General features: G+C 40.2%; 1 long non-coding RNA gene across 1 annotated transcript; it reads left to right on the top strand.

Annotated features, from left to right (window-relative positions):
* Positions 1-6,795: 6,795 nt before the first annotated feature.
* LOC120488748 (uncharacterized) lies at positions 6,796-10,369 on the top strand. The gene is made up of 7 exons (XR_016147002.1): positions 6,796-7,126; positions 7,589-7,643; positions 7,746-7,797; positions 7,908-7,951; positions 8,071-8,131; positions 8,234-9,901; positions 9,994-10,369. It is a non-coding gene; the product is annotated as an uncharacterized LOC120488748 (long non-coding RNA).
* The last annotated feature ends 1,672 nt before the right edge of the window (positions 10,370-12,041 follow it).

Consider the following 12,041-nt stretch of genomic DNA (forward strand, 5'->3'; position numbering starts at 1 on the left):
AAATGAAAATTTATAAAAGTAAATTACAAGATCAAACCATACACAATAAAATGTCCACCATGAGTGCACTCTTGTCGTTGTTTTTAAATATATACCCACATAAAATAGCAAATAACAAACAAGATACAGAAAATAGCAAATAACAAACAAGATACAGCAAAAGAGACTATAATCTCTCTTTCTAAAGACCTTTAAGTAACTCTCGCAAAAGTTCCAAAGTCTCACAAATCTGTGGTTGACCATACACCCTCAAAAAGAAAAAAAGTTCTTAAGATCAAATTTGTCGTGCTTCCACGCGAACTGGAAACTCAAGGAAAGGATATCGGCTTCCTCTCCACGACATGTCTTCTCCCTTTCTAGAAACTGGGTTGGCTTGCCATCAAACACGGAGTCCGGAGGATGTCACAGAAGGTTGTGAAGTCATCATGTCTCAACGATATCAAGAAAGAAAAGAAATTGTGAAAAAACAAAGAAGAGAAAAAACCTGGCCTCTGAATCAATAGCTTTCTTTCTAATGACATGTGGCCAACAATGGCGACGGTGAACTCTTTGTGATTGGTTTTTATTTTGCTCTCACACAGATGCGCGCACCTCAACTAGGCGTGCGTGATCATAAAATGGCGTTGGTGTACAGGTACTATTCAGTCGGCTTCTTGTTCAGAATCCATCAAATTAATTAAATCTTAATTAAATAATTAATTAAACTTTCTCATACCTTTTTAAAATATTTTCAATCCAAGATTTATAAATTGGATCACGACAATAAGATTGCGTCTGCTCTACTCAATCAAGCTCGTCTCTTCTGTCATTGCGCACGCTCGTCGACACCCATGGCAAAAATGAAAAAGAGCTCTCATTGGTGGATCACTGAGCTTTTATCTTGAATGCATTCGCCGAATAATGAATATTTATTAATATTTATTTATTTTTATGATACTCATCTCATATCGACTTTTATTAAGGGAACAGATCAGTAAATTGTGTATAAATTAAATTGCCTTTATTTAACCTGTTTTACATCTGTGAAACATTGTTTTACTCTTACTGTTTAAGAGGAAACAGCTGGAGTTGAGCCGTGAGTGGGGACTGGGAATGAAAGGCCTTATACGCACTGCAAACCCATGTATTACCCTTCCTTCTCCTTCCATTTTTAACAGTCCAAACCTCCTTTTGCTCTATTATTCTCTGATCTATCATACTATTTCAACTCTCTTTCTCTGCTCTGTCTATAGAATTGCATTATATGTCACAGACAGACCTCTGCTGCAGGCACATGTGCTAAACGTGATCTCGGATGATGACATCAGCAGGGGTGGGTATGGGGGGTGGTGCCTGAACAGGCAATGGGATGAAGTGGGGTGGGAGGGGCAAGGGGGACTAAAACAGTGAGCAAAGGAACAGAAAGAAATTATGCAAATATTGTTGCACTGCTCAAAGTTGCTGCAGTCTTTATTCTGTCTGGCTTCACAAACAGGATTTAGATTAAGGCAGGTAGGCCTCGGTTCAAATGAATCTTGAGACAAAACAATAGCATTATGAATCTTGTGACTTAAAACAATGTTTTAAGATATGACTGTGGAAGCTGCTTTCAGTTAAAACAGCTCAAAATGCATTTTATTCTGGGATTAGGCTTAAAGGGATTGTTCACTCAAAAATGAAAATGCTCAAGTCAAAGCGAACCCGTAAGACTTTTGTTCATCTTCGGACCACAAATGAAGATATTTATTATGAAGATTGAGAGCTTTCTCGCCCTCTGTTGACAGCTATGCAACTACTACTTTGATGCTTTAAAAATTAATAAATCTATTGTAAAACTATATGAATTTTGTGGTTTAGTCAAACATTTTCTGAAGAGACATGATCGCTTTATATGATGAATTTAGGAATTTAAGACTGAATTTAGGAATTTACTAAATCCAGTCCCGCCCTATTTTTTCTTGTTCGAGAAGCCGTTTCACCCAATTCGCTGCTGGTTCCGTCGTGCTTTTCCTGTGAAGTTTTAGAAAGTGTTTTATTTATTTATGTGTAAAATAAAGCCTGTGGTAAACATAACTTGACTATACATTGACGTTTTGTTCTACAATGTAAATTGCACACATCCATGGTGAAAACGTTAATTTTGATGCAGTTATGTTCATTTTTGAAAACGTTTTGAAATGTGAATAAATTTGAACCAAAAAAAGTTATGGACTGCAGCTGTCCTCCTTAAAAAAAGCAAAATGCTCCAATTATTTGTGAACTCGGTCATTCAAATTTGCATATGATTACATTGGAATGCTCATTGGAATGCAATTGATTGGAGTTGAATATTCTTTGCAGCCTGACGAATGGCAGACAGAATCACTGCAGACAGTGCTGTGAGCGCGTACTGGTTAGGCAGCTGTGCTCATTTGACTGTGGCGTCGTTCTTCTGCTGTAAGCGAGTCGGCGCAGACCCTCAGGGCAGGAGGGCATGAGGGAACAGACATGTGCATATGAACACGGGAGAGGAAGAGAGCGGTCAAATCAGAGAGAGACAATAGATCATTACACCCGTCTGACCAAACGCTAATCAGACGCAGGCTACTGTATACCGACTGTGTGCTAAGTAGATTTAATGAGATTTAATCTTATTCTGGGCATGGCGCTAGCAAGGTCAAGGTCATGGGTTTGATTTGTGAAAATTGACAAATCAAAAGAATACATTATGTTTTGAAATATATAAAAACAGCAAATTGTTACTTTCAGTTGTAAGAATATTTCACAATTTTACTGTTAATTCTATGAAATATAAAATGCATTTTATTAAATGCTTGGCACACATAAAGAGACTTCTTTCAAAAGCACTTTGTAGGCCCTAACAATTTAGGCCTTGAATGCCATGCCGGTTGCTTTGCATTAAAGCTTTTCTGCATACATGTAATGTAATACGTACTCGGTTACTAACGTAACCTCAGAAACCGAGGTTACGCAAGTACCTCTTCTAGAGAGAACCGAGGTTACGCAAGTACCTCTTCTAGAGAGAACCGAGGTTACGTTTGTAACCGAGTATGTTCTCCTACGAGAGGTTCTCTCGTACTGCATATTATCTTACGTTAGGGGAACACAGTGTAAAATGCTGTGCGTGCTGGGATCCAACAAAGTCCCAAGGGCAGGTGCCGGGGCTCATATAGTGCATAATCACCTGGGACTCACAAAGAGTCTGAGAAGAGAGACTAGAAGCGTCATTCCCTATAAGTTAGCATCCTAAGGGAGCTAATCCCATCAACAGTGTTCCACACAGTCAGGGTGAAAATGTTTGGCCTGAACTGGGTAACGGATGGGTCAGCAACAGGGCAGAGAGTACTGATCTTTAGACCTAAAGTAGTTAGGCCTGTAAGGTGGGAACTCAAGGTTATAAAACCTTATAAATGTAGATGGGGAGGCCCAGCCTGCCACCATACAGATATCCTGTAAGGTAATCCCGCTAGACCAAGCCCACGACGAGGCCACGCCTCTTGTGGAGTCCGCTCTGACACCCAAAGGACACTGTAAGCCTTTAGAAGTGTAGGCGAGTGCTACAGTATAGCATCAACTATCCATCTGGATTATCTCTGTTTCGATGTGGATAGTACAGACTAGCCGCTTTGAAACAGAGTCTATCCAGATGGATAGTTGATGCTACAGCATTAAGAGCTTATGTGTCTCACTCATCTGTTTTCAGACAGACTTTGCAGCTTTCCAGCGTGGTCTCTGGTCCCAGGCTTGACAGAGCTGTAAAGCGGCAGTGGGCAGAGGCTGTGGCTGGGAGCTTCGAGTAGATGGCTATTTTGGGCGATCTGCTGCGAAGCTAGAGCGCTTTGGTAAGAAGTGCTCCATAGCCTGTGACGTCTTCTGAACTTCAGCGAATCTATCCGCGTAATCTTTAACGGATGATCCAAAGAGGTCAGCTGGGGAGATTGATGTGTCGAGGAACGCGGGGCGCTCCGCATCTGGCATCTTGTCAGCACAGGTGTCTCTCAGCAACGGTGAGATCTGCAGTACGGCCATCGAGTGTAATGCCGATACAGCGTGCCCAGCGGCAGTATAAGCATGGCTGTGTATAGTGGAAGTAGCGCGGCAAGCTTAAGAAGATAGCTCCATCTTAGCTCGCCGTCCAGCAGAGGGCAGGCAAAGATGGGCCGCTACAGCTTCTTCTACTGGAGGAAGAGAGTGGTCTCCTCTGTCTTTAGCACCGTCCACCATGGAGAATGCTGCTGAGACAGAGGTACGCACTCTGGCTGAGAAGGGGGCATTCCAAGACTTCGCCACTTTTTCATGAAGTTCAGAAAGAAAAGGCGTGGGCCTAGAAGACGGTGGAGCGCAGTCCCTTTGCAGGAAACATCCATCCAGTCGGTTGTGCACAGGCTGCGCGGGCGCTGCCCACTCAAGTCTGAGGCTCGCCACAGTCTGTGAGAGCAAACGCATCAGCTCGGATTCGATGCTGGCCTGTTTCCCTGACGGCCGTTGTTCGCTGGTGAGCGACTAGAGTGAAGCTGGCGGGTGCACCACTGAGCTTTCGCGAGCTGGAGAATACTTTTTACCGCTTTTTACAACGCGGCACTATAGCAGGCGGAAGTGCAGACTCGTAGAAAAATGGCAGGCGAGTTCTCAGAGTCACCATGGCAATAGCGCGCAATGATGGCAGCCGTCGTCAGCGAGCGCGAGAGCTGCATGATCCTTACCCGGGCAGGAAACGCAGATGACATGGCGGTCCCAGTCGCTGAGTGCACTTGGGCCCAAGCTTGGGCCATTTTTGCATGGTTTTATAAGCAGAACAATCCAAAAACACATTACAACCTTCTGAAGAGTTTATGGGCCAATCCCAATTCTACCCCTTACCCCTTCCCTTTCCCCTAGCCCTACCCCTTCGCCTTCCCCTTGACCCTTGAAACAGAGTGGCAATGCGTAGGGGTGAAAATATTCCCCTAAGAAATGGGACACCACTACGCCTCCGTTAAACGTCATTATAACTCGTCGCTAGCGCCTACGTCACAGGAGATGCGCCGATGTTTATCACAACTTCCAAGATCCCGTCGACAGCTGCAGTTATCTCAGTCGCGTGGGTTACAGCTATTTTCTTGCATCTTGTGAAGTTCGCAGGAAACAACGGAGACGACGAAAATATGTTGCGGGACTATCGTTAGCAAACTACAGTAATTTTAGCGATTTTTTTACAAACGTTTCTGTGAAGAAACTGACCGTAAATATGAACACAATATTGAATGTAACATAAAGCAAATCATTATTTGTCGTTATAATACTTATTAAAGCCACAAATACTTAAATGTATGGGTCTCCTTTGTCGCTTGGGCAGCCAGCCTGGGTTAGCAGTGACACTTCTCATACCCCTTCGTTTGAAGTGTGCTCCCGAAAAATCTTCGTTTGAAGGGCTATCTGGCCCTTCACCCTAGCCCTCCCCCTCCAACCAAAAGAGAATTGGGACAGCCCTACCCCTTCACGTGGACGCGCAAAACGGAGGGGAAGGGGAAAGTGAAGGGGTAAGGGGTAGAATTGGGATTGGCCCTATGTCTATCCCTTACAGCCTCGCTTTCATTCCCATTAAAAGTCAAATCACTGATTTGCATAGGGTACATGTAGTTAAGATAAGTACATGTAGGTACTTATTACTACACAGTAATTGCATAATTACACTGTTACATGGACACCTTAAAATAAAGTGTAACCATTTGTACTTTTATTGATCTTTTATTGATCAAATGTTTGGGTGAATTTCAACAACATGGGTGTTCAAATTCAGCCACTTTTTCCCTGTTAAGTGTTAGATGTTATCTAGTTTGGCTAACACAGATGAAGTTTTGTTGAAACTGGGTTTATGTGCAGTGTGTGTTGTCACATAGAATCCTGCATCAGGAGTTTGGTTTAAAAACATCTTAAAAACAAACACTGCATGAAAAGTGGGATTTTCGTCAGTAAGCGGCACTGTAGATTGTCGTGGAAGTTCAGGTTTACGACTGCACACGGCAATTTACAGGTAACACTCAAAACTGCTGTGAATTGCCGGAAATTGACGTGGGCCTTGCTTGGCAGTTGTCCCCCCATTGTCCCCCCTTCTCCTAAATCTAGAGGAGGCTTTGACATGTAAATTAAAATGCTGTGAGCTATACACATGCAAATAAGGGTAGGGGAGTTTCACCCCAGGTAACATTTTTCTGAAAGGTATAACTTCATTCTAAGACAAGATCAGGCTCAGTATAACCTAATTGCTGTGTTTTTTTTTTTTTTGTTTGTTTTTTTAACATTGCACATAATGCACAACAATTACAACAATAACATGACATCCAAAAAGATAACAATCAACAAATAATAATTTCACAATAAATAAGAAACAAATAAAAATAGGACAGAATTGAACAAATGAAATAAAAACAGGAAAGGGACTATCTCTATATTATGATTTAAGAGAAAGTTAGAAACCAGTAATTTGTACTATTTAAAGAAAGAAAATTAGCTTCAATATTCTTTAGCAAATACAATTGTATCACTACATTTTTATCGATACATTTGAGAGACAGAATATACTGAAAACTAAAAATTAGACCAAAAAAAAAAAAAAAAACTTCAAACAAGGTTTAGAATTATTCATTTTACTCTTATAAATATGAAATTTTCCTAATAAAATTATAAGATTCATCATAACATTTACGGAAGCAGTTTTCAAAATATATGATAACATCTTTGATGTTAATTCACAGTTATAAACAGATGTTTTTTGTTTTTGTTTTTTACAATTTTTTGACTGGTTTATTTAATTTAAGTAACCTAATAAAGTTATTTATTTATGCATATATGTATTTTTACATTTCATGGTAGCCTATTTAGGTATATCCACCTTATTCCTAATTTAAAATGAACTAACAGCAGCAGAAAAGTCAAAGGACAGCCGACGACAGCCTTTCAACCTGAGTCAAAAACCAGTGAACGTAACTCTGATTGGCTGAGGCAGCATATCGTCATAATCCAACCTGTAACGTCAGCCACTCTGATTGGCTGAGGCAACGTGCCAGGCATGTGGCGTGTTTTTTTAAGCAGAAAGTAACTACACAGATATTCAGCCTGCTTCGCCGTCATGATCGCTGGGGAACCCATCTTTTCCTCTAAATTGAAGGTAAGTTCGTCCAGCTTAGTGAATTCTATGTCCATGTCTACTTATAGTTTTTGGTAGTTTAGCGTTTTTGTCTTAAACTTCACAAATCGGCTGTGATTACTGCCGCGAATGTCCAAGGGTGTTAACCTAACGGAACAGTTTTTTGTTTTGCGTTAGCTTGCTGCTCTTAATTCTTTTTTTGTTTCATTTCAATTTGAACAAATTTGGGACACTAAACTGTACGTTGGGTTGCACGTTGTTATCTGGCTGCAAGTTAGCTACCATTCTTTGATAGTAATCAAACTAACTCATTTACTCTGAATATCGTCAGAAATTATGAAAAAATAATAAGTGCCAGGGTCCTAAAACAAAGCGCGTAATGTGCTTGTATGCTCTAGTGTAGGCTATCCTTGTTTGTAAAATTGCATCACTTTGTGTGATGAGTGAAATCTTCAGATGTTTGTGATTTGTTTTGTCTCTCAGGGGCTGTTAGGAGTGAGGTGTCCTTCGCTGATGGGAGAAAAAACACCTAAATAAGGTAACGTTACGTGTTGTGATCTCATCCTCTTTTATTTTGAACAGACCCCAGTCAAATAAAAAGTAAAACTAAACTAATTTGGATTAACGTCTGTGTTTATAGATGACTTTGAGCGTGAGACAGTGGTGAAAACGCCAAAGAGAACTGGAACATGGCATGTTATATTCAGTTATAAATGTTTGACCAAGTTTTTAAATATCTTATAAATCTGTTCAGTTTCATCATTTGATAATAACTTTTAAAACACATTTTTTTGTGGTATAGATGCAGTGACTGAGACTGGGAGATGCAGTGACTGAAACCTGGTGGTAAGTGTTGATCTATTGGCAGACACTTCTAATAGACACCTTCTCTCTTGTGAGCTAGCAAACTTTGTTATTCTAATTAGAGCATTGTAAACATCACCAAATGTGTTCGTTTATTTCAGTGTTCCAGAAAAAGGTCCTGAAACTACTGGTCGACATCCGCCATCGCCTGAAGGAAACCAGGTAGTGGATGCAGAAGAAACATATTTTTGCTTACAAATGTGGGGACTTGGGGCAGATTGCCTTTGCATACATCTAAATCATTTGTCTTTTTCAACTTTGCAGAAGGGGTCATGAAATTCGGTTCCACAGCCACTGAGGTGTATGTACATCAAGGTGAACCTCAAGCACGCGTCGCAAAGACTTAAATTCACTTCGCCCTGATGAGCCAAGCCTACAGGACTTGAATTAAGAGTTTTAAAGGGATAGTTCACTTTGAAATTATTTTTTGAAATGTTTTGGCTTACGTCAAGGGCATCAGTCAGTCATATAATGGAAGTCTATGGGGATCTCTTAAAAGAGCATGCACAGAGAAGTACAAATTAAACATGATTTAATGAATCATAACTGTAAGTACACCTTGATGGCTTAAGATACGAGACGAGCGGTTTGTGTGAGAAAATGAACAGTGTGTGTGTGTGTATATATATATATGATCTGCGCATGCGGTGGAAACCGCCAGAAGCGATCTTGCACTGGTACGTCACTCATTGTTTACACAGATTTCGGAAGTTTTACTGTGAAGATCTAAACATATTAAGATGTATTGCATTTTGTGTATATCTAAATATATATATATATATATACACACACACACACACACACACACACACACACATTTATACAATATAAATACTGTTTGTTTTCTTTCCCAAAACGCTCATTTCGTGTCTTAGTCAATCATTGTGTACTTAATTTATGAGTCATTAAATCATGTTTAATTTGGTCTTCTTTGTGCATGCTCTTTGAGGTGGTGACCATAGACCTGCATTATATGACTGACAGACAACAACAGTTTGACCTAAAAATATCAAAATTGAAAATACTGTGGAAACAAAACCACCTGCATCTTGGATGCCCTTGAGATAAGATAAAACATATCAAAAATTTATTTCAAAGTGAACCATACCTTTAAATTACATCCTTATTATTCGTTCATAATTCTGGCTCCACTGTACATTGTGTTTGATATATCTGGTGCCCAATTCTGATGCCATTCAGGGCAATTTATTTTTGAATAGAGATGCAATATATTATTGATTTATTTGTATAACTGTAGTGCTGTATGTATGTATGTTGTCCCATGTTTCCAGAGGGTGGAGGACATGTTTTCTGTGCTTTGAAAGATGTTCTCCTATGCTGTGTACATAGTTTTGTGTTTGTTCTAATAAAGCTATTTCTTTGAATAAACAGTATGTGGCAAATGTTCCTTTCCTCAATAAATTCATGTCCTTGATGGTAATAATAATTTAGTCCATAGGATAACAATGACATGAATAAACAACATAATAGCATATCATATGAATATATATATGATTATTATTATTATAATTTTATGTCGGCTGACCAATAGTAACAGATCTGCCAACCAATCACGAGTGATTTTCTTGTTTAAATGTAGTGAATTTCAACCAATACTGAGTGAGGAAATTCAAGCCATTCTCTGGCAAGGCGCGCGCAGTGCTGCTATTCATATGCTAATTAGGGCCATTCGCACCTCCGCGAGCGCTGCATGCATACGTCATGGTTCGTTTCCGTCAATATGTGGCACAGTGGAACGCGACGTTCACAGTCTGTAAATTGTCGTTAACTGCCGAAAATTAGGGAGATTTCCGGCAGTTTACGGGGACGAAAATCCCACTTTTCATGCAGTGAAAAGTGCCCGGAACTGACAGCCGTGAGAAAATACACCAACAGGAAGGTCATGGGAAGGAGACATGTTCCAGTTTCCAGGTGGGGCACTGAGTGTTGTAGGTGTTAATGCAGCTATCAAATCTTTTACTCATAATATCCTGTGCTGACTCATACCCACTCATTCTTTCCAGCCTAAACTCCTGACAGTCTCCTGGAGTGGCATTGCGAGTCATCTAATATCAAACCTTTTCTGAATCATAAGAAGTCGCTCATGCTCACCAAGACTGCATTCATTAGACTGCAGAATTTTCAGAAGTCATTACTCCAGTTTCCACCTCTTCTGATTCTTTAAGATGTGACCCGCCCCATACCTCATCGTAACCTTACCACAAACTCCTTTTCAAAATGCAACATGATGTTTACATGAAGACATCTGCACTTTCCACCTCCCCTGCTATGAAGGACATTGGGCTTTGAACTTCGAGCTGTGCCAGTGATAACATGGGAACAGAACAGAGCACGGGCGACCATTTCAGAGGCCAAAATAAAGAGTTTTTGTCAGTGTGATTGGACTTTACATTTGTCTATAGATAAAAAATCAAGATGGCTGATGGCTCGAAGTTTGAGGGCCTATGCCAAGGTTCATCTGGCAAACCACAGAACCATGCCTGCTAACGTCAATTTACTTGGGAATGTTTTGGTTTCCAAGTCACGCCCAGAGAAACACAAACACAGAGAACAGTAGTGCCGTGCTTTCTCTCTCTGATTCAGAGGTGAAACAAGGGCATCCAACTTGAGAACCTGTTGACCTCCCACACTCCTCAAGTGGCCATGAGTTGATATTGTCTCTCGAAATATCTGCTGTAGCTTTATGCCTAGCATATCACATATCATTATCATCTGCTTTTACCACTATTAAAGGTACAATATGCAGGATTTTTGCAGCCAGGATTTTTGTGCCAAAAACCACTAGGCCAATGTTATGTATTTTGTTTAGTTGATTACTTACAATATCCCAAATGTTTCCAACTATTTGTAAATCATGAGAAAATTGCGATATTTAACCAAGGAAACGGGCGTGTGAGCAGGGGTGAGGAGTCGCCCGTCAATGACGTCCGTGTTACCCTCGGTTTCCGCTAGGTTTGACCTCGTACTGCAATAGTAACCATGGCGACAGACGTGGACAACTGGGTCGGTTATGCCCGTTATGCGTGCTCAACAGCGTGAGCGTCCCTAGCAGGGTTTTGTTCAAACATTATGGACCATGGCAAGCACACTTTGAGACAAAAAGAGGACTAAAACGAAGATCAACATGTTTCGAGATGCCGAGAGCTTCACGTCCGCGACTAACTTTGGCTTGACAGAGGCGCGAGTGTTGCATGTTACTTCAGCAAACAGGTGAGCAAATCAATGTATAAAAAACCTATCAATGTTATATAGTTCAACATCATGCAAATTTAGAATATGATCTGTATGTTATTCTCTGTATGTTAGTCTAATACAGCCAACAAACAACCTAACTAACAACATTCAACACACTCAAATGCCGTTTAGTGATAGTGTAACTGTTAGAGCAAGTGAAGCATCGCTGCGTTACCTCAAGTTTAATTCCTCCAATAAACTGACCTGTGTGAGTATGTTAATTCAGCGTGTAGTTCGCTAAAATTTAATTTCATAAATTAAATTAGAATTTAATTTATTCCTTTATATCCGCGGGACTCTTGTTGCGTGTGGCGCTGGTATACGTCTAGCAATCGCACCTGCTTCATACTACAGTCATGTTAATAACATCAATGTATTCTCGTCCATAAAAGATCCATCAGCTTGAAGATCCATAATTCCGTTTAATGCGGTATATACGTCAATAATAAACGCCTTTGTTATTGTAAGAGGTTAGCGACCCCTGGTGGCGAAACAATCTTGCATATTGTACCTTTAATACAAGCCTGATTTAGCGGACCCCGTCCGAATGATGGGCAAAAATATACTGATAAGTTTAATGAAGTTTTTTGTACATCATGCAAAAGATGAAGTCAGTTTTACTCCAGAAAACCATCGTATTAGGGATTTAAAAAAAGCACTAGGTGGATTTTTATCATTTTAGGGTGGTTGTACACACACTGCCAACACACATTTATGTTCAAACACCATGTAAAAGTGAATTTTGCATAATAGGTGCTCTTAAAGTAATATTTATATTTAACCTTCTAATAAAATGACGTGTACAATCAGAGTATCA

Source organism: Pimephales promelas, chromosome 17 (assembly GCF_988280905.1).
Source record: "Pimephales promelas chromosome 17, fPimPro1.hap1.1, whole genome shotgun sequence".
Taxonomy (NCBI): Eukaryota; Metazoa; Chordata; class Actinopteri; order Cypriniformes; family Leuciscidae; genus Pimephales; species Pimephales promelas.